Genomic DNA, 18,781 nt, shown 5'->3' on the forward strand with positions numbered 1-18,781 from the left:
ATTGGCACACACATGCACTCACTCGTGTGTACTCACACGCGCCCACACATGCACTCACACTCGCACACGCATGCACTCACGCGCGCACACGCATTCACTCACACTCACGCACCCATGCACTCACACTCACATGCAGTCACTCACACAGTCATGCACACATGCACTCACATGCCCACACTCGCACACACATGCACTTGCACACATGCATTCACACTTGCACACGCATGCAGATTCACGCACATTTATCTGCCAGAGGCGACTCAGGTGTTTTCAAACATTGTCCGGAGAGATAGCACTTGTTTAAGAAATATTTTGTGCACAACCTCGATTTTTCAAAGTGAAGGAGAAACTCCAGACAGCACTCCCTCCAAGTCACTGCTGTTAGTGGTGTTACTGGTGTGCAGAACCACCTCCCCCGCGTGCCCCACACCTGAGTCCGGGTCTCCTCACGGGCCCCACGGGGCAGGAACTCGGAGCAGCTTCAGAAGGGAAACACCCCTGCCTGGCGGGGTCCAGGCCCGCACGGGGATCTGTCAGCGGTGCCGCCCCAGCGGGCAGCCCGCGGAGTCGTGGAGCACATCCGAGTCTCAGATGAACGTGAGCAGCCCCACAGCCGTCCCCGGAGAGCTTAGGGCCGCCCAGCTTCACGTGCTCACAAAGTTGTCACCCGCACACACACAAAACCTCTCTACCATGAGAAGTTCATCCACAGGAGAATTTGATAAAGATTTGCGTTCAAGGAATCGCACCAAACACATCCGATCTGATCACAGAGCTGCCGCTGAAAGGGGGTCACCTGCCCAGCCGTCTCACCTTACGGGCGGAGAGAGTAAGGCCCGAGACCATGCGATCAAATACACCCCAGCCCCGTATCTTCTTCCTTTCTGGAGGTCTCTGCTGGGAAACATGTAAATTTAGCAAGGAGATAAAATCGGGGTTTCCTGGGCCCGGAACAACGTCGTTCGTGCCATCAGGGCAAAGTTCTGCACCAAAGTCAGGGCAGCGTCTCCAGTCAAACAGCAGTGTCCAAAAATACAAGGGTTCATAAATGCTAGCAACTTGGGTCCCTGTCTGCTGCCCCAATTAAATCAACGAAACTCTAACTAGTTGTCACAAGGAAAACCGCAAAGAGCAAGCCGCCAAAAACGCAGACTCACATCGTGGTTGGGGACCTGGTAAGAAGAACAGGCAGATTTCAGACTGGGAAAGTTTCACGGGTACTCACAAAGCCAAGGAGCTGACCTTCCTCCGGCTGGAACATTCTAGAACTCACCCTCTTCTTCCAGACCCGACTCTGCCTGTTTGCACCACACGATTCCCACCCCCACCGTGCTCCCACAGCTCTGACCCAGGTAGACCTCCCGGGCACCCGCGTCCTTGTGCAAGTGGCCCAACAGGTCCTACGCGAGACCCAGGGCAGCACATCCCCGTCCCCCCCAAGGGGGGCGGGCACTCGGGTATTGGACGCACCTCTGCTGGACTGTGCCTCTGCCCATGCCGCTTGTGCGTGCAGGACACCCCAGGGGACAGGAGTCTGGGGACCGGCTGTGGGACAGGCTCCCGGCCATCACAAGCCCCACGGCCTCTCCTTGGGAAACGTCAGCCCCCCACCTGCTAACCTGCAGACCAGAGAAGGTTCACGAAGAACGCCTTCCTCGTCTCTGTGCTGCCGTCTCGCTCACGTCCACGTGCCGGCTGCGCTCCTCCCATGGGCCGTGAACCCGGGCTTCACGGGCGGAGGGCGCCTGGGAAGGTGCCCCTGGGGAGTCTACACTCGGTCTCAGACCCGGGGGTTGTGCGGACGATGTCCGGGTGGAGGCAAGGGGGCCCAGGCAGGGGCGAGTGAGGAGGGCCCTCAGGATGCCCCCCCTCAGCCCACAGTGGCCCCAGACGGCCCGTCCTGCCGGTGACACCCCTGGGAAGGTGCAGTTCACAATTGCCCACGGGGGTGATTGTCCCCAGGTGATGTGCTGTGTGACCGAACAGCGCCCCTGAGCCCTTGGGAGACACACGCGTGTCCCCGGTTTACTTGACTGGGAAGGGCACGTGGGGCCGGGACTCGCCCTGAACGCGACACAAGGGCAGAGGCCTTGGGTCCACGCGGGACCGTGCGGGCTACCAGGCACTTCCACGGAAAGGCGCCTGCGCCGGCCGTGGCCTCGAACCGCCTGCTGAGCCACCTGACCTCCCCGCCCCTGGGAAGCAGCAGGGCTCAAGTTCCTGCCTCCCCGATGCTCAGAGACGGAGGAAGGCCGGCTGTCAGGTGCTGGCTGCTGACCACGGGCCATGTCGTCACCGGGACGCTCACAGCAGTGTGGGCAGTAGGCGTCCCCGGGACATTTTTACACGGTCAAAACCGCGTTCTTTGGGGGCAAGACTGCAAATGATCTGAGCAAGTGTGCAAGACAGGAAGAGTGTGTCTGTCGCCCTGCCACCCGCCTGTGTCTCGAGGGGCGTCTTTCTCACTTTACGAACCCCCGGCTGACTGCCCTCTGCTCATCCAGGGCGGCCGCCTTACAGCTCCCGGGGCCCCAGAGGGTGAGCCTCCACCCCCCCGTGCTGGCAGAGAAACACCAACTCTAAGGCCATAATCTGGAAGCCACAGTCTCATTCACCTGCTGTTGGCAAGCTAGCAAGCTTTCAGAGTCAAAGACATGGCTCATACTTTAGCAGCCAAGTAAACCTGCAGCGGATAATTGCTGCACCGCCACTGACCAGATCTGGGGAGACGTGGCTTTCCCGTCAATCGGCCCAGCCTGCCGCTGAGTTTTGTCAAATAGTACGTCCAGAACACATATGACGGCAAAAGACCTTAACAAGTTGTTCATTAAGCCTGTCCTTGAGTTAAAGGCAGTAGATCTAAACATCCAGAACTATTTGGTCCTCAGAGGACATTGATGGCCTGAAATGAAACGTTTACGCTCTAGCCCTGGACAGCACGGCCGGCTCTCAGGATGGAACCGCTCCGAGATTCGAGGGGCCTCCGCAGGCTTGGGCAGCAGGGCCGGGCTCCCTGAGCCCCGTCTCTACCCGCCCCCACCTTGGCCGGTCCCAGGGCCCGACAACTGCCCCCTTACACCTCTCTCTCTACACCCCACTCTCGCGAGTTCACAGGGGCCGCCACACCGGCTGGCCACTGCCCAGGGCCTCGAAGACTGAGAATTCCATTTTTAAAAATCTAGTTAACATATCAAAGAGCAGTAAACGTGCAAATTGCTGTCCTAAGGAGTCCTTTATTGCCGTCCCTTTTCAGATAGCCTCCCCACCCCCACGGGCCAGAAGAACAAGCTGTTTACCTTCTTCAGATGTTACCTTCCGCAAAGACACTTCAAAGAGGGCCTGTGGGGCTCACCCGGCCCAGCAAACGCTGAAAACCTTCTGCCCTGATGGATGCAGCCTCTCCCCACATTTAATAAATATAAGCGGCGGCCTGCTTCCCTTTCACAGCAGCTGTTTTCCTCATGGGCCTGCAGCTCACGGGTGGCCTGGCTGGCACGGCCCGGGAACGAGGGAAGGCCGGGCGACAACCCGGGGCCCCGTGCCCCCCAGCCTCCCCCCCAGAGCAGGGGCCCTTTGTTAATGTTTTCTGCCCGAGCATTCCACAGTCTTGACTCAGTCTTGCTCTAGTAGACGATCCCCATAAAGATTACTGCTTCTCTTAATATGAAGTTGCCCAAATGGATTTGATGTGCATCCTCAATTAAGTATAGGATGTAAATACTTCCAAATGGGACCTCACCAAACCCATTAAGCTGCTGTGCAGACTCAGGCTGGAGCCCTGGGCAGCTCCCGGGGGCGCGTCCGTCCCCAGGCCGAGCGCTCCCTGCAGGGCGGACCCCAGCACTAACCACCGCTCCCGCCTGCCGCGGAGGGTTTGCAGAGGGACGCGGCCTCTGGGGGGCTTTGTCCGGAAGGCAGAGACCGTCTTGCCACCCATGCCCATGATCACAAAAGCACCGACGGCTCACAGGACGCCCAGAACACCCGACCTTGACTCACCTTCACAATCCCTGTGTTGCTTGTCCCCTTTCAAAGTAAAGAGTCTGAGGCTCAGAGAGGTGAGGAATTGTGCTCGGGATCAGCTAGCCGGCTACTATCTCCCCGAATTTCTGAACCTCAAAACGTGCCATCTTTCCGCTTGATACGCATGGCTTCCCGATGGCCCTTGACACCCTTGCCCCTTGCCTGGTGGCGGCGGGGGGTGGGGGGGGGAAGGACCCCCAGAGTCACCACGGACGTGCCTTCCGGGGCAAGTACCCCAGCCAGGGGCACACTCGGGGCACTCAGTGTGCTGGGTGGGACGTCAGCCCTCACGCCGACCCTGTGCCGAGACTGTCCCCATTTGGCACGTGAGGAAGCAGCCACACGGGTTACACCATTTGCCCAGGGTCGTATGTCCAGAGGCAAAGCTGAGATCAGGACCCGAATTCAGCTCACTTGGCCGCTAAGCCGTGCTCCTAACTGAACAAACAACTGGCCTAAAAAGGCTTGTGTCTAAATCTCCTGTCCTTGCGACGCAGGTGCAGAGCTGACCCCCAGAACGCCCAGGCCCGGCGGAGGTGAGAGGGGCTCCCAGCAAGAAGGCCAGCCCCTGGCTGCTATCGCCCAGGGGTGAATTCCACAAACGTCGTTCATCTGTGTTCGAGAAACCAGTGCATGTGGTGGGGCCTCCGCTCAGACACCCACTCTGTCCCCGCTGTCCTGGTTCCCACCGTGGCCCCTGTCACTCACGCCCCCCACTTCGGACACTAACTCTGCATGCAGACCACCCTGTCCCCACGCAGCTGCGTCCCAGGAGAGGGTCCTCGACTACCTGCCCCGGCCCCCCGTGCTGGCCCACCACTTCCTGGCTTGACCTTCAGCTGCTCGGTCAGCACACTCCACCGTGCACCTGCTGTGCGCTGGGACCAGGGACGGGCTTGTTCCGCGTGGAGGCCGTCCCGGGCACAAACAGCAGGTGTGCAGGCCCTCCCTGGCCCCGTCGCCTTATCCGCGGTCTCCCGCTGGCGGTGTGGGAACCCAGGGCAGGGGCGGTTTCTCCGTGCCGAAATGTGCTGCGGTGTCGCTGAGACGATTAACCCCATTAATCATCAACATTATTATCGTTATTATCCTTCAACAAATAGTAGTCGTGTCTCTTTAAGAGGAAGCTTTTAGGGCAAAGACTTTGGACATTGCTCCTTAAGTAGACATCAAGATCATAGAATTAGTCAAACCCCGAAGACGAACACGCCGGCATCACCCGGTTGGAGAACGTGCCTGAGCTCGGCCGCATTTGCAGACACGCTGTTGCGGACGGGAGGGCTTGTGCGTCTCTGCCCCGCCACGGATCCGCTCTGAAATCCTGAAGTCTGAGCACAAAGTCCATAAATGAGCCCTAACAGAGTGTGGCCCGAGTCTAGTGATGGGACTCTCCAAGGCGCACAGACGGTCCCCGGCCGGGCCCTGCCTGTGTCCTTCCCGGTCCGGCCACGTGACGCCTCCTCAGATGTATTTGATCAAAGCGCAAGCGGCAGTAAAACAGCTGAGTGGCAAAGTACTTGTCAAAAAGATCAGCTTGTAATTGAAATCTAAATTTAATTAAAGGGAGAAAAATACTTGCCACGTGCTTAATGAAATGAAGGGGGTCCGCGCATCGGGCCCAGAAGAGTGTGCCGCCCGCGCCTTCCAGAAAACGCAGCGCTCACGCCCCCGCTGCTGGTCCCGCCTTTGCAGATGAAGGACAGGAGGGCCGCGTGGACCCGCGACGGCCAGAACCTCCAGCGGTGTGCACCAAGAGTCAGGCGGGAAGGGACCGAAGCGACTTTCCGCCCGGCATGGGGCCCGCTCTGTGCAGAACGTGCGGACACAGCACCGGGCTGTGGGAGGGCTGCCCCCGCCACCGTGCGGACCCCACGGTGTTGACGGGCTCTTTCCCGGGAAGCCGCCCGGAGGGCCGCACTGCAGCCAGGATGGGGCCACACCGAACGCCTTCCATCCACAGAAACTGCCTGCTGGTTCCCGTTGGTGTTTGTGCTTCCTCCAGGCGTTTGCTGTGCTGCCCTGCTGGCCGCGAATGGGGGACAGGGAGGGCTGGGAGGACACAGTGGGCAAGGGCAACCTGGAAAAGGCGGGTGAATGTCGTCTGCTACAGCAGCTCATAAACACCCCCGGAGCCCTCGAGAAGCCCGAGGGCCAGGATGACCCCTCTGTCCTCTTGCCTAAAGCCAGAAGCGCCCCCCCCCCCCCCGTCCACATGGCCCCCGGCCCCACACGAAAGGGACGAGGACGCCTGCCATGCACGAACAAGGTTCCTCCCCAGGGACGGAGGGGCCAGCTGGTGGGGCTGGGAGGGGACCCTGGAGGCCCAGCGCTGTGCAGCCGGTCTGCCCCACACCCCCACTCCCAGGGAAGGGACAGAAAGTACAGGACCCCCGGGATGCACCCGTCAGCGTCGGCTTGCCTCTTCGTCGTCCCCACAGAACCACGGTCCTGGGGGCTCTGGGTCCAGTCCAGGGGAAGCAGGAGCTAGTGAGCAGGAGCCTGGCCGGTGCCCCTGCGGTGGGCCCAGCCAGCGTCGGCGTCCCCCTCGGCCGGGCAGGCGTCCGCTCCTGGGTCTAGGGCGGCGGCCGGGCGTGTCCCACAGGAGTGTCTGTGGAGGAGACACCCAGTCCCCGCCCGGATGCCCAGCCCGTGCACACGGCCGTCGGAAGTGTCGTGGGGCTCCGCAAAGCGAGGAAGATGCTTGAGAACCGGCAGGACACGGCGGGTGGGGGCGGGGGGGCTGCATCTGTGCCGGTTCCAGGGCCCCGTCAGCGCCAGAGGAGCCTCAGCCTCGCTTCGGGCTCACACAGGGTGTGGCGTGTGCACGGCCCCACAGAGGGGAGCCCTGAGCCCCAGGTGTCTGCCCGGCCCGCTCGGCCACCGCGCGTCCTCGTGCCCCTGACTCTTTCCGGCAGCGTCCAAGCTGCTCCCGACTCGCACACAGACCACGCTCGCCGTCCCCTCCCTCCCCGCAGCCCCCACTGCCCCGTCGTCCCGAGGATTTGCTTCCCGCCTCCCCCGGCCCCCGCTCTGCTCTCGTCCACCAAAACACACGAACGAGGGGCCTGTAATCTTATGCCTTCGCTTTGGGGACTTTTCAGTAGGAACGTCCTACCCACCCGCGACCTGAGCGTGCAGGCTGGTCGGTCGACGGGGCGGGAGTGTGCGAGGCCAGGGCGCCCTGCGCACACGTCCGAGTCACAGGAACCCGCACGAGCCTGGCCGTCTGCAAGCGGCTGGCGCGGGAGCCCAGGGGAGCCCGGGAGCGAGCTGAGGAGCGGAGCCTCGTCGGCTCGTCCACGGAACACGGCTTTGTGCAGCGGCGGGAGGGCCGCGTCCGAGGCAGCAGGCAGCGAGCCCAGAGCAGGCTGCAAGCCGCGAAGCTGCCCTCGGAACACAGGAAGCCCCTTCAGCGGAGGGAAGGTGCGTCTGGGGCGCCCGCTGCCGGGGCGGGGGGAGGGGAGGCCGTGAGGCCTGCAGGGCGCAGACTCTGGCAGGAGCCTGTCCGTCGGCCGCACGGCCCCCAGGCTGTGCCCCCCAACCAGCCACGTGCAACCGGTGCAGGGCCGCGGGCGGCTCCGCGGCCGCAGCGGCCAAACCACGCGGTCAGTGTGGCGAACGGAGAGGTCTTTCCGATGCGCCAAGAAGACCAGTCCCTCGAGGAAGCTGACACTTGAAATCCCCGTGCAACGGCCCCTCCGGCGCTTTCCTCGCCTGCTGCCCCCGCTCCCAGGCCTGGTCCTGACGAATCCGTCTCAAGTTCAGGGAGGTAACTTTGATTCTTGATACGGGTCAAGAGCAGGAGGCAGGGAAGCAGATTTCCGAGGCCCCCGGCCACCGGGGCCTGCTCTGTCCACGGCGGGTGCTGGGCTCCCGCCCTTCTGTGCTCGAGGGCGCAGCCGCCTTCCCGTGAAGACAGCCCTTCCGTCCAGGCTCCCCCCCGGAGGGCGGCCCACACGTGCACAGAACGGACGTCTTCTTCACTCAAAGTGAATCCTATTCTATTTCCAGAAGGCTGCTTCTCGTTGAGGAAACCATTGTGAGTAAGAATTTTAAAATGCAAGAAACGTAAAACTCAGAAGTCCAATTGGGGCTGCAAGGCAATTATTAGCTTTCTGATTATAACTGTGTCTTACCTATAATCCTGTCCGCTTGGTCATGAGTGTTATTGCCGCCATCGCTGGAGTCTGATGCTAAACACACGTTTCCATTGGCTAAAACGGCAATTGGCTAAGCTACCTCCTTTCCCTGTCCACTTGACCACAAATGAGCCCAGGAAGGAGCCCTACACACAGCAGAATATCAGCTGCGAAAAAAGGGTCCTAAAAATGTGGTCTTCGTGGGGCGAGGGCAGGAGCGGGGCCCCTGGCCCCGGGGATCGGGAGCGAGGGTGGGGAGGGGCAGCCCTCCACTACCTTAGGGAAAGTGGGCTCCTTCCAGACAGTCCGCCATTGCTGACCTTGAGATCAGCTGGCTCCCCCTTGGCTCCGATGTCCGCTCTGCGCCCGAGCTGGACGGACAGGGGTCCTGGGAGGCGAGTGTGAAAACCGCTCTCTGCACAAGTGCTGCCAGGTGTCCGGGCTCAGGCTGTCCTGCCGGAGCCGTGGCGGTGAGCTCAGCGGGGGGCACGGGCAAGGGCGTGGGGCCGCCCCCAGCCCCCAGCAGATGATGACGGCCGATGTGCGGCAGAAGGCATTCACCCCACGCCACTCCGCCACAATTACAACTTTGCAGCCGATGCCCCGCCCTGACGGGCTCCGTCCCGTCTGCCCCGTGGCACCGTGGCACTTGCTTCGTTCTCAAGAGCGTGTCGGGGACGGTGAGCGTGCGGACGTCAGGCGGCAGGGACGGATATCCCACAGGAAGCCGGCAGGGGCACGGGGCAGGCGGGGCCACACCTGCTGGAGCCAGGCTTCCAGGCGCCCACAGTGCGCGTGTGCAGGGGGAGGCGGCTGAGGAGAGCCCGGGAAGCACCTGCCGGGGCCACCGCGATGCCCACGGCGGCCACTGACCGCACCTCAACCAAGTCTGCACCGTGTGGCCTGAGAGCCGGGCGCCAAAACCCGGAAACAGAGCCACTCCCTCCACCCCCCTCCTTCCCCTCGGGTCCCCCGAACACTCTCTGCCACAGGCTCCTGGGACACGAGGGCATCCGGCCGCACGGTGGACACGGAGGGACGCCGCGGCGTATGGAGAAGCTACAGGCGCACAGCTCGCGGCACAACCAGGACGTCCTGAACATCGTGGGCACCGGGCCACCCGGGACTGCTCTGCCCACGTACGGCCCGAGCCACGGAACGCTCCTGAGAAAATCCCCACAAAACGCGAGGCTCGGAGCCCCATATCTGAGAGACGAATCGCCTAATCACGTTACGGGAAAGTCTGCACGTTCCATTTAGTAACCCGTTTAAAATAATGTATTTAAGCTTCGAGAATCACACCTTACCGTAATTTAACGCGTAAGTGGCTGTGACGCGTGCTGCAATTCTGCGTGCGTATCCAGAGCGTGGGAAAGGGAGCGTGAGTTTTTGGGAAAACTTGCCTCGGCTCATGCTGTTCTGTGGGTTAGTTGGTCCATCCGTGACACGGTGTGACGGCACAGCCCCCACGTCGTGTCACCGTGGCCCTGCCAGGGGGCAGCTGAGCTGTTCAGAGAAGGGCCCGGAGCACAAGCAGGGTCCTCAAAGCCTCCCGTGTGTCTGCACCTGAGCAGACGGCCGTTAGTAGGAAATGCTTTCCTGTTTGCGGGAGCATCGTCGCCGCATAATCACCTGTGGCTCCTGAACGTGGGGAAATGTTTACAATCGCCGAGCGGTTGGAACAGGAGACCAGCCACCAACGTGACACAGCACCGTGGAGTACACAAATACACACATAAGAAGGCTTGCGCGGGAGCACCGAACTCTGAGTGACGTCACTTCCTTTTCGAGACCTGCTCACGCAGGCACCCAGCGCCTCCCCCTCTCAAGCGCCCTCCGGTTTGAGAAAAACCCTTGGGATTTCTGCCTCACTGAGAAAGACTCATCAGGACTCTGTCGCTTAACAGATGGACACGAGCACCCTTCTCTCTGCCTTCCAGCCGTGTCCACCTTCCAGCCCTGAGCAGTGTCCACCTTCCGGCCGTGACTGTGACCCACGGCGCTCTGCCCGTCACCTGTCAGGGCCGGGGCATGCTGGGAAGAAAGAGACCCCAGAAAGGGGCAGCTGTGGGGTCTCGAGGTGGGGTTAGGAATGAACCGTCAGAGGGGGAGCGTCCCAGCTCCGAAAGGGATTCTGGGGCCCCTGCCTGTGCCGGGCCACCGTGTGCGACGGACGGTTGGCTCCGGGTCGCCAGCCAAGTGTCCCCAGGCTTTGCTTCCAGCTCGAGCACAAGAGGATTCACAGCTGAACGGAAAGGGAACAGAACTTCCTCTTCCTCCTTCGAGCACGGTGCGCTCAAAATCCCACCAGCCAGGTCGGCGGCACAGGGACAGAGGGGACTCCTGGAATCAGGGTTGGGTGGCCGGCAGGCATCCTCTGGCCGCGGTCTGCGCAAATCCCGGTCAGATTTAGAAAGTGACGCGTGAGGAGATAGCCTGGTTTGGTTCCTGTAAGTCAGTGAAGATTGTCCGATGACACCGTCACTCTTAGGAGAAATGAATAGTAATTGCTGTCTAGACATTTTATTACGACAGCCAGGCATCGGCCATTGGCCGCCTCCTGCTTTCCGCGTGAGGCACCCAGCCGGCCTGAATTGCTCGTTTCAGAAGAGCACAGCCCAGGCTCAGAGCGGCAGGGAGCCGGGACCCCTGGGCCCTCCTCATACTCTGGCGGGGGCCCCCACGGTCTGCCTCAGGGCCCCGGGCACAAAGCCCGCTTGTGTTGACCTGGTTGTTAGATGCGGACTAGCCCCTGGGACTGTGAGCAGAACCCACCAAGCATGTCACTTGTCTTCAGCTTTGACACTTGTGTCCTCTCATTATCGTCACCAGAGTTTTGTCCAGAGACCGCTTTCAACCGCTTTCCAAGCTGTGCCTCCTTCGGGGTTTGAGACGCGCTGTGGGGACCAGGGACTGAAAGGGCCCCCGCTTCCTGCTAATGCCGGGCCGGACAGAGCGGACGCCCTGGGAGGGCCTGAGCGCCTCGGGGCCAAAGCCACGAAAGCCACCGCCAGCTGTCCCCCTGTGCCTCGCCACAGGCTCCTCCTATCCCCTTGAACTGCAGCGGGTGGGAAGGGCCAGAGGGAGAGACCCTGGAGGCTAGTGGCCGACACGTCCTACAGAAATTACAGAGGAGGAAAACAGGGGCACCTGGGTGGCTCAGTCGGTTAAGCGTCCGCCTCTTGACTTCAGCTCAGGTCTGATCTCACGGTTCATGGGATTGAGCCCTGAGTCAGACTCTGACCTGGCGGTGAGGGCCTTCTTGGGATTCTGTCTCTCTCCCTCTCCATGCCCTTTACCCCCTCAAAATAAGTAAATAGAAACTTTAAAAAAGGGGGGGGGGAGTGCCTGGGTGGCTCAGTCGGTTAAGCCTCCGACTTCAGCTCGGGTGGTGATCTCACGGCTCATGGGTCCGAGCCCCGCGACGGGCTCTGTGCAGACAGCTCAGCCTGGACCCTGCTTCAGATGCGCGTCTCCCTCTCTCTCTGCCCCTCCCCCGCTGGTGCTCTGCCTCTCTCTGCCTCTCAAAAACAAAATAAATGTAACAAAAATAAGAAAAAGAAAAAGGAATTACGGAGGAGACGTTCCAGAGCCGCGCACATTGTGTTACAGGGGCTCTACTCTGTCCCCACGGCCACCTGAGGGGCAAATACCGAGCAAGATGCAGGAGCGGCCCTGGGAGAAGGCGCAGCATGACCCGGAGGTGTTTGGTCTGCGCGTGCGTGGTGGCTCCGTGGTCGCTTCCCAGTCCCGTGGGCCCGTGACAGAGCCTCGGGACGGGCCCCCGGCCCAGCTCTGAGCCTCGGGACGGGGGTGCCTCCCCCCCCACACCCGGGTTCCGGGCACACGCACCTCAGGGCTTCCCTCCGGTCCCGCACCCCGCACGTCAGCCCGGAGGAGCCCCCAGCCCGGCGCCTGGACTGTGCTCGGGGCGGAGGGGTCGCCTCCGGCCGGGCCACAGCTGCTGAAGCGACTTCGCAACCATCTGGGCCGTTCTGTGTCCGCGCGCCTGAGCGCACGTTCCCTCCGCCGCTTAAAAAGCCAGCGCGGCGGCTGTGAGCCCACCGGCCCGCGCGGGCACTGGCGCTCCGGGCCGCCTTCGAGAACGACCAAAGCGGGGTCCTGTCGGGGCCCTGCTCACGTCATCGGCGACCCCCGAAGCCCTGCACGCCCCCCACCCCCAACAGAGGGAATCAGGGGAAGGGAGCCAACCCCCCCCCACCCCAGCGGGGCACCCTGGCCCCACCTGCTCCTCCCCGACACCGACACCGCAAGCGGCGCCCCCTGGCGGGATCCCGCCGGCTGGAGCTCCCTGTGACCTCGGCCACACGCGCACCGCCTCGCTCTTTGGAAGAAAACCCGAGGTTCTGTGTCCCAAGCACCAGAGTTCCGTCCCGCGAAGGCACGACGCGCTCAGGTCTGTCTCAGCGTGTCCGGGGCCACGTTCACCAGCCGCCCCGGCGGTGGGGGGGCCGGGGCTCCACTGACCCGCGGAGGAGCCCGTCTAGAAGCCCGGCCGTCCGTGTGCCGTGGCGGGAAGATGCCCAAGCGTGTGGAGGGACGCACCCCCCCCCCCCCGGGCCGTGGCAGCGCGAGGCTGTCCGCAGCCGGCAGTGGACACGGCAGAGGAGGGTCCACGGGGGGTCGGCTCCGGCAGGGGCCATACGGAAGACCCACGAGCGGGGGCGCGTGTAGAGTCTGAAAGCGCTAACGAGGGCAAAGATCTTCAATAATCAAAGGAAGGTGCTCTTGACTTGTTTGGACGCGTTTCTCGTCTCTGACAGTTTTATTGAGATACAACTTACACGCCACACAGGAGCTTAACGTGCCCAATTCGGCGTCTTTCCGAATTCTCAGAGTTATGCAGCCACTGCGAACTGCCGACGCTGGAATGTTCTCACCCCGAGAAGAAAGCGTGTGCCCTCCCCCCCCCCCTCCCCCCACCGCCGCCGGGCGACCACTGATAGACTTTCGTGTCCGGATTCGCTCTGCTGTGCGTTTTACAGAAATGCTACCGGACCACACGTGGACTCTTCCTGAGCAGGACGTGTTTGACGCCATCCGGGCTGCAGTGCCTGTAGGCCCCTCGCTCCTTTCGTGGCCAGACGGCAGTCCGCCGTGTGGACGTGCGTTTGCTTCTGTGCTCATTGGCTGGGCCCTGCCTGGCAGTCATTTCTACTTCCCCACGCTCGTGCACGATGCCGCCCTGACCTCGCACAAGCCCAGCGTGGACGCCTCTGCACCGGGGAGCGGGGCCACTGGGCCACGTGGTGACTCCGTGTGTAGCATTTGGGGAAGCCTGTCCAGCTCCAGACCTTCTCAGAGCCCCCCGGCCTCTCCCTGCCTCATTATCTGGGCCAGCAAAGCTGTCACCTGCGACTTTTGTCCTGGTCTGCACGTTGCAAAGCCCCCGCAACACTCCAGTTCCACCCTGCAAAGTCCCCAAGTGTTCGGAGCACAAGTCCCAATTAACCCGAGTTAGCACAAGTGTGGCTACAAGGGACCCGGACAATGGGTGTTGTTTTATTTCCTAATCCACGGAGGGTCCCGAGAAGGGCCTCAGTCTGAAATGACCTAAGAGGCACTTGTCCCAGAGGCTAACTTGAAGCATCTCAGTCAGTGACGCGAGAGCTTTTTATCCCAATGCTTTGTGCATTCCTTTTATGCATAATCTGCTCCTAACAAGGTACCTGCTTTTGCTAATTCCTTTCTTCTAAAAAAAGCAACGGGAAAGTGTAGATGTTTACCATTCTTGTTTGCATGCCACAAAGAAAACTTACTTTTCAACAAGGGAAAGACGAAAAGAAATGTGTTAACTCCACCCTAACAGTACAATTTGTAAGACCAGTGACCCAGGTCTGAGAATGCAACGCTTCTGTCAACTGCCTTGGTGCTCACAGCTTTGCAAAAACACCTCCTCCCGCTTCGGGAGGCAGCGTCCGCTGAGCCCTGCCAGCGCCCCTCCCGTGGGCCGCCCCTGCCCTGCTCCCGTCAGGAGACACGGCTCAGCCACCGGGTGCCAGATTTTTGTGACCAAGTCAAGCAAGTGAGTGAATAAAATCATTGTGCAAGTAAGAGCCTCTGGTCCTGGGATGTTTTCGGTCACGGCCGCCAAGGAAAAGCCAGCCACGCACTGCCTCTGCCCAAGAATGTTCTCAGGAACTGGGGGAAGGGGACAGGCCACCGTGCATGTCCCCATGGGGACCCCGGGGGGCGAGGCCAGGACCCTCAGGGTGCTCCTGGTTCACGCTGGCCACGGCCCGCGTGTGCCCGTCTCCGGTGTCCCGGGTCTACGGAAGGAGCCGCGCTCTGCGTCCTTGGGCTCCGAATGCCCTGCGGCACGAGGCCACTGGGCCCTCCTCGGGCCGCCTTCGTTGGGCAGAGCTGCGCCCCGTTGTCCACATCTAAGCTCCGTTGCATGAGGACAGTGAAAGCTTCGGCCGATTCGTGGCTCCTTCTGTCCTTGTGTCAAACTGAGGCGTCACCAACTCCTCATTTCTCCGGCCGCGTGAATCCGTCGGAGGAACAGGAGACCGGGAGGCGCGGCCCGTGAGAGGTGCAAACACCCGGGGGCGTGCAGCTCCTCACCGGCCCCCACACTGGCCACCTCCACCCGCGAGGCCCCGTGGAGACACCGAGGAAAGGGGGCCCCGTCCGGCCGGGCCCGCGGCCACCACGCACGAACGCCAGCGCGGTCACAGGAGGGGCCGCCTCGGGTCACGGGTGCGCTGGCGGCCCCTCGCCTCGCCCGTCGGCCCCGCGGCCAAGTGCGCACCGGTGACAGCCCGGGGCCGGCAGCGCCACCGTCACCGCCACGGGCGCTGGGGCTCCTCCGCGGAGCACGGCCGTCCGCCGCCCTCCCGGCCGCCAGCGGGGCGCGTCCAGCACTCGCACCTGTAGCGTCGCGGACCTGCTTCCCCTCACCCGCCGGCAAGCCCCACGGTCCACACCTGCCGCCGGTGAGCGTGGACGTGCCATGAGCCTCACACGGGGTCCCCGCGGACCTCTCGCCGTCCGCGATTCTCAGTGCTTAGGGCTTATTTTCATCTTCTGTGCCTTGTCCCTGCTGGGTTTTTGTCCCGGTGTGTGCTCTTTGCTCTTAAAATGTATTTTGCCTTTTGCCCACCGTCGTCTTCTAACCCCTGGTATGTTTCTCACAGAACCTACTTTTATCTCAACCCGTTCATTTCCTCCTCTGCCCTCAGTCCTCACGCTCAGCATCCGCACCCACACGTCCGGTCAGATCCTTTCTGGAACACCTGCTGACCGCACTCACGGCCCCACCCCAGCTCCTGGGGCACATACACACACTCACATGCTCACATAGATGGAAAAGAATGCTTCCTGGAGTTCCAGCATCACTTATTTAGAGTTATTGTCCCATAAGACTCTCTATGATTCCTCAAGTGAAGGGACCCGTTAGCTGAGCCCAGAGAGGTGACAGGCGCAGTCACTATGTGTCCTTCTCCAGGGAGCCTAAAGGCAGTTTTTTGAAAACACAACAGTCCACATCTTCAGAGACGGAGAAATCTTGGAAGTCGATGCAACTGTTTGGAGGACAGGGTGGGGGCCGTGGGGGCCAGGAGAGCAGCCTTCATGGAATTCTCTGAGGTGTCATTACATCAGTTCCACGGACAAGGAAACAGGGACCTCAAAGAGGAATGACTTCCTCAAGGACACACGGCAGGTGGCCAGATGCAGCCCTGGGCACCAGCCTGGCACACTGACCCGACCGGAGCTCGGGCAAAGAGGCAGGGACTTCCCCTCGGCACAATCACAGACAGGCACGCTGCCATTCAATTAATAATAATTTACAGCATTGAAAAGATGTCTTCCTCTCTCTTTTGTCGATAATTAGTGGTTAAAAACTCCAAGTATTTACAGGCATAGGCAAGGAGACGGAAGAAAGAATGAAACCACTTTTGCTGTATAGAAAACACATCCTGGGGCACCTGGGTGACTCGGTCGGCTGAGTGTCCGACTTTGGCTCAGGTCATGATCTCACAGCTCATGAGTATGAGCCCCGCATCAGGCTCTGTGCTGACAGCTCGGATTCTGTGACTCCCTCTCTCTCTGCCCCTCCCCTGCTCATGCTCTGTCTCTCTCTGTCTCAAAAATAAATTAAAAAAAATATTTTTTTAATTATTTAAAAGATACTTTCCATGCTAAAAAGTAGAGGAAATACATTTTGATAATGTCCATCATTGTGCCCCAGTCTTAACATCACTCAGCTACATATTATCAAAGTGAAATTTTGTTGATGGTTTCTGATACAGCGTAGCTCACAGATAAAAACAGATCTAGAATGTACATGATGAATCTGGTTTTAAAGTGGCATAAAATCAGGGGCGCCTGGGTGGCTCAGTGGGTAAGCGTCAGACTTCCGCTCAGGTCATGATCTCACACTCTGTGAGTTCGAGCCCCGTGTCAGGCTCTGTGCTGACAGCTCCCAGCCTGGAGCCTGCTTCGGATTCTGTGTTTCCCTCTCCCTCTGCCCATCCCATGGTCATGCTCTGTCTCTCTCTCTCTCTCTCTCTGTCTCAAAAATAAATAAACTTAGAAAACACGTCCTATGACCTCACTGGAGGCTTCACACGTCAGCCCAGCCAGGCCACGGCTTCTGCCCACATGGGCTGGCTGTCCAGCCCCTAGACCTGATTCAGTCAGGCATTCGGTCATCGCAGCTCTGGAGGCAGATCTGGCATCTGGTGAGGGCCCAGTTCCGGGTTCACAGACAGCTTCTTCCTGTTGTGTCCTCACTGCTGGAAGGGATGGGGGGGTCTTGTGGAAGGGGGGGGGGTCTCGTGAAAGGGATGGGGGTCTTGTGGAAGGGACAGGAGGTCTTGTGGAAGGGATGGGGGTGTCTCGTGGAAGGGATGGGGGGTCTTGTGGAAGGGATGGGGGGTTCTTGTGGAAGTGACGGGGGATCTTGTGGAAGGGGGGGTCTCGTGAAAGGGATGGGGGTCTTGTGGAAGGGACGGGAGGTCTTGTGGAAGGGAGGGGGGTGTCTTGTGGAAGGGATGGGGGGTCTTGTGGAAGGGATGGGGGGGTCTTGTGGAAGGGACGGGGGATCTTGTGGAAGGGGGGGTCTCATGAAAGGGATGGGGGTCTTGTGGAAAGGAGGGGGGTGTCTCATGGAAGGGATGGGGGGTCTTGTGGAAGGGACGGGGGTCTTGTGGAAGGGAGGGGGGTGTCTCGTGGAAGGGATGGGGGGTCTTGTGGAAGGGATGGGGGGGTCTTGTGGAAGGGATAGGGGTCTTGTGGAAGGAAGGGGGGTGTCTCGTGAAAGGGTTGGGGGGGTCTCGTGGAAGGGACTGGGGGGTGGGTCTCATGTAAAAGCCCCACCTACTAATACCATCATCTTGGTGAATAGGTTATAATATATGATTTGTGGGGGACACAAACATTTAGACTATAATAGCCACACCACCTAGGTATTTGGTTAAATATGTTTCTAGAGGTTTCTGTGAAGGTATTTATTAGATGAGATTAACACTCAAATCAGAGACCTTGCCACAACACCTAGGTATTTGGTTAAATATGTTTCTAGAAGTTTCTGTGAAGGTATTTATTAGATGAGATTAACACTCAAATCAGTAGACAGTGAGTAAAACAGACTGTTCTGTGGTGCGGGTGGGCCTCGTCTAATCAGTTGAAGGTCTTAAGAAAAAGACTGACCTTTTCTTAAGAACAGGGGATTCAGCTCCGTGTAGTGTGAGCCCCTGCATTCTTACACTGCACTAGATGGCGTAAATCTCCTGATGCGCCCACAACCCCAGTGGGGACACAGCCCTCAGGGAGCCACACTTGACATCACAGGACTATCTGGATCAGGAGTGGACTCCTGACCCAAGAGCAGAAAATCAAAGGTGGGCAACGGCCTATGAGGAGCGTGAGCTTCCACATGCTCCCTGGCCGAACCGTTTGCACCTAGAAGTGGTGAGAGAGAAGGGCTTGACGCAGGAGGTGGAAAACTCAGGTGGGTGGGCTCAGAAACCTGGGGTGAACAGTCGGCATGCAGGAGGTGACACAGAACAGAAGAGAGAAGGCGTCTTCTGGTGGTGGGCTGCACTGGGTGCCGGTGGGGGGGGGGGGGGGGGGGGCGGGGGAGGGCGGGTAGGGGGTACTGCACTCCCAGGGGCCGGGGACTGGGGGGTGCACACGGGCACTGGGGCGGGGGGCTAAGGCGAGGCTGAACTAAGACAGTGGTGTGACAGGGGCCGGTGCTGAGCATCTGGGCCAGGGAGGGGGGTGGTGTTGGGGTTGGGGGAAACTGGGGGGGTCGGGCGGGCTAGGGGAGTGGGGAGGCCTGGGGGGTGTCAGAGCCCGGGTGTGGGCCACACTCGGGCATGGGGGGAGGGGTGGTGAGGGGGGCTGGGTGTCCAGGTCGGGCTGGGCAGGGGAACAGTCCCCTCAGCTGTGCGGACAGCATGGGGGGCCTCCTGAGGGCCGGGGCAGGACCACCCCGTGGCCCCGCGGAGGAATCACCGAAGCTCCGCGCCCCACACGGGCGCCAGAGAGCCCTGCCCTCCAGGCCGACATCAGGGCTCTCGTGGCTCTCCTGTCAGGTGGGCACACGTGTGACAGGCCGGCCCCGCGGAGTTCGGGGCCCAGGGAGG

This window comes from Prionailurus bengalensis, chromosome D3, assembly GCF_016509475.1.
Source record: "Prionailurus bengalensis isolate Pbe53 chromosome D3, Fcat_Pben_1.1_paternal_pri, whole genome shotgun sequence".
Classification (NCBI taxonomy): Eukaryota; Metazoa; Chordata; class Mammalia; order Carnivora; family Felidae; genus Prionailurus; species Prionailurus bengalensis.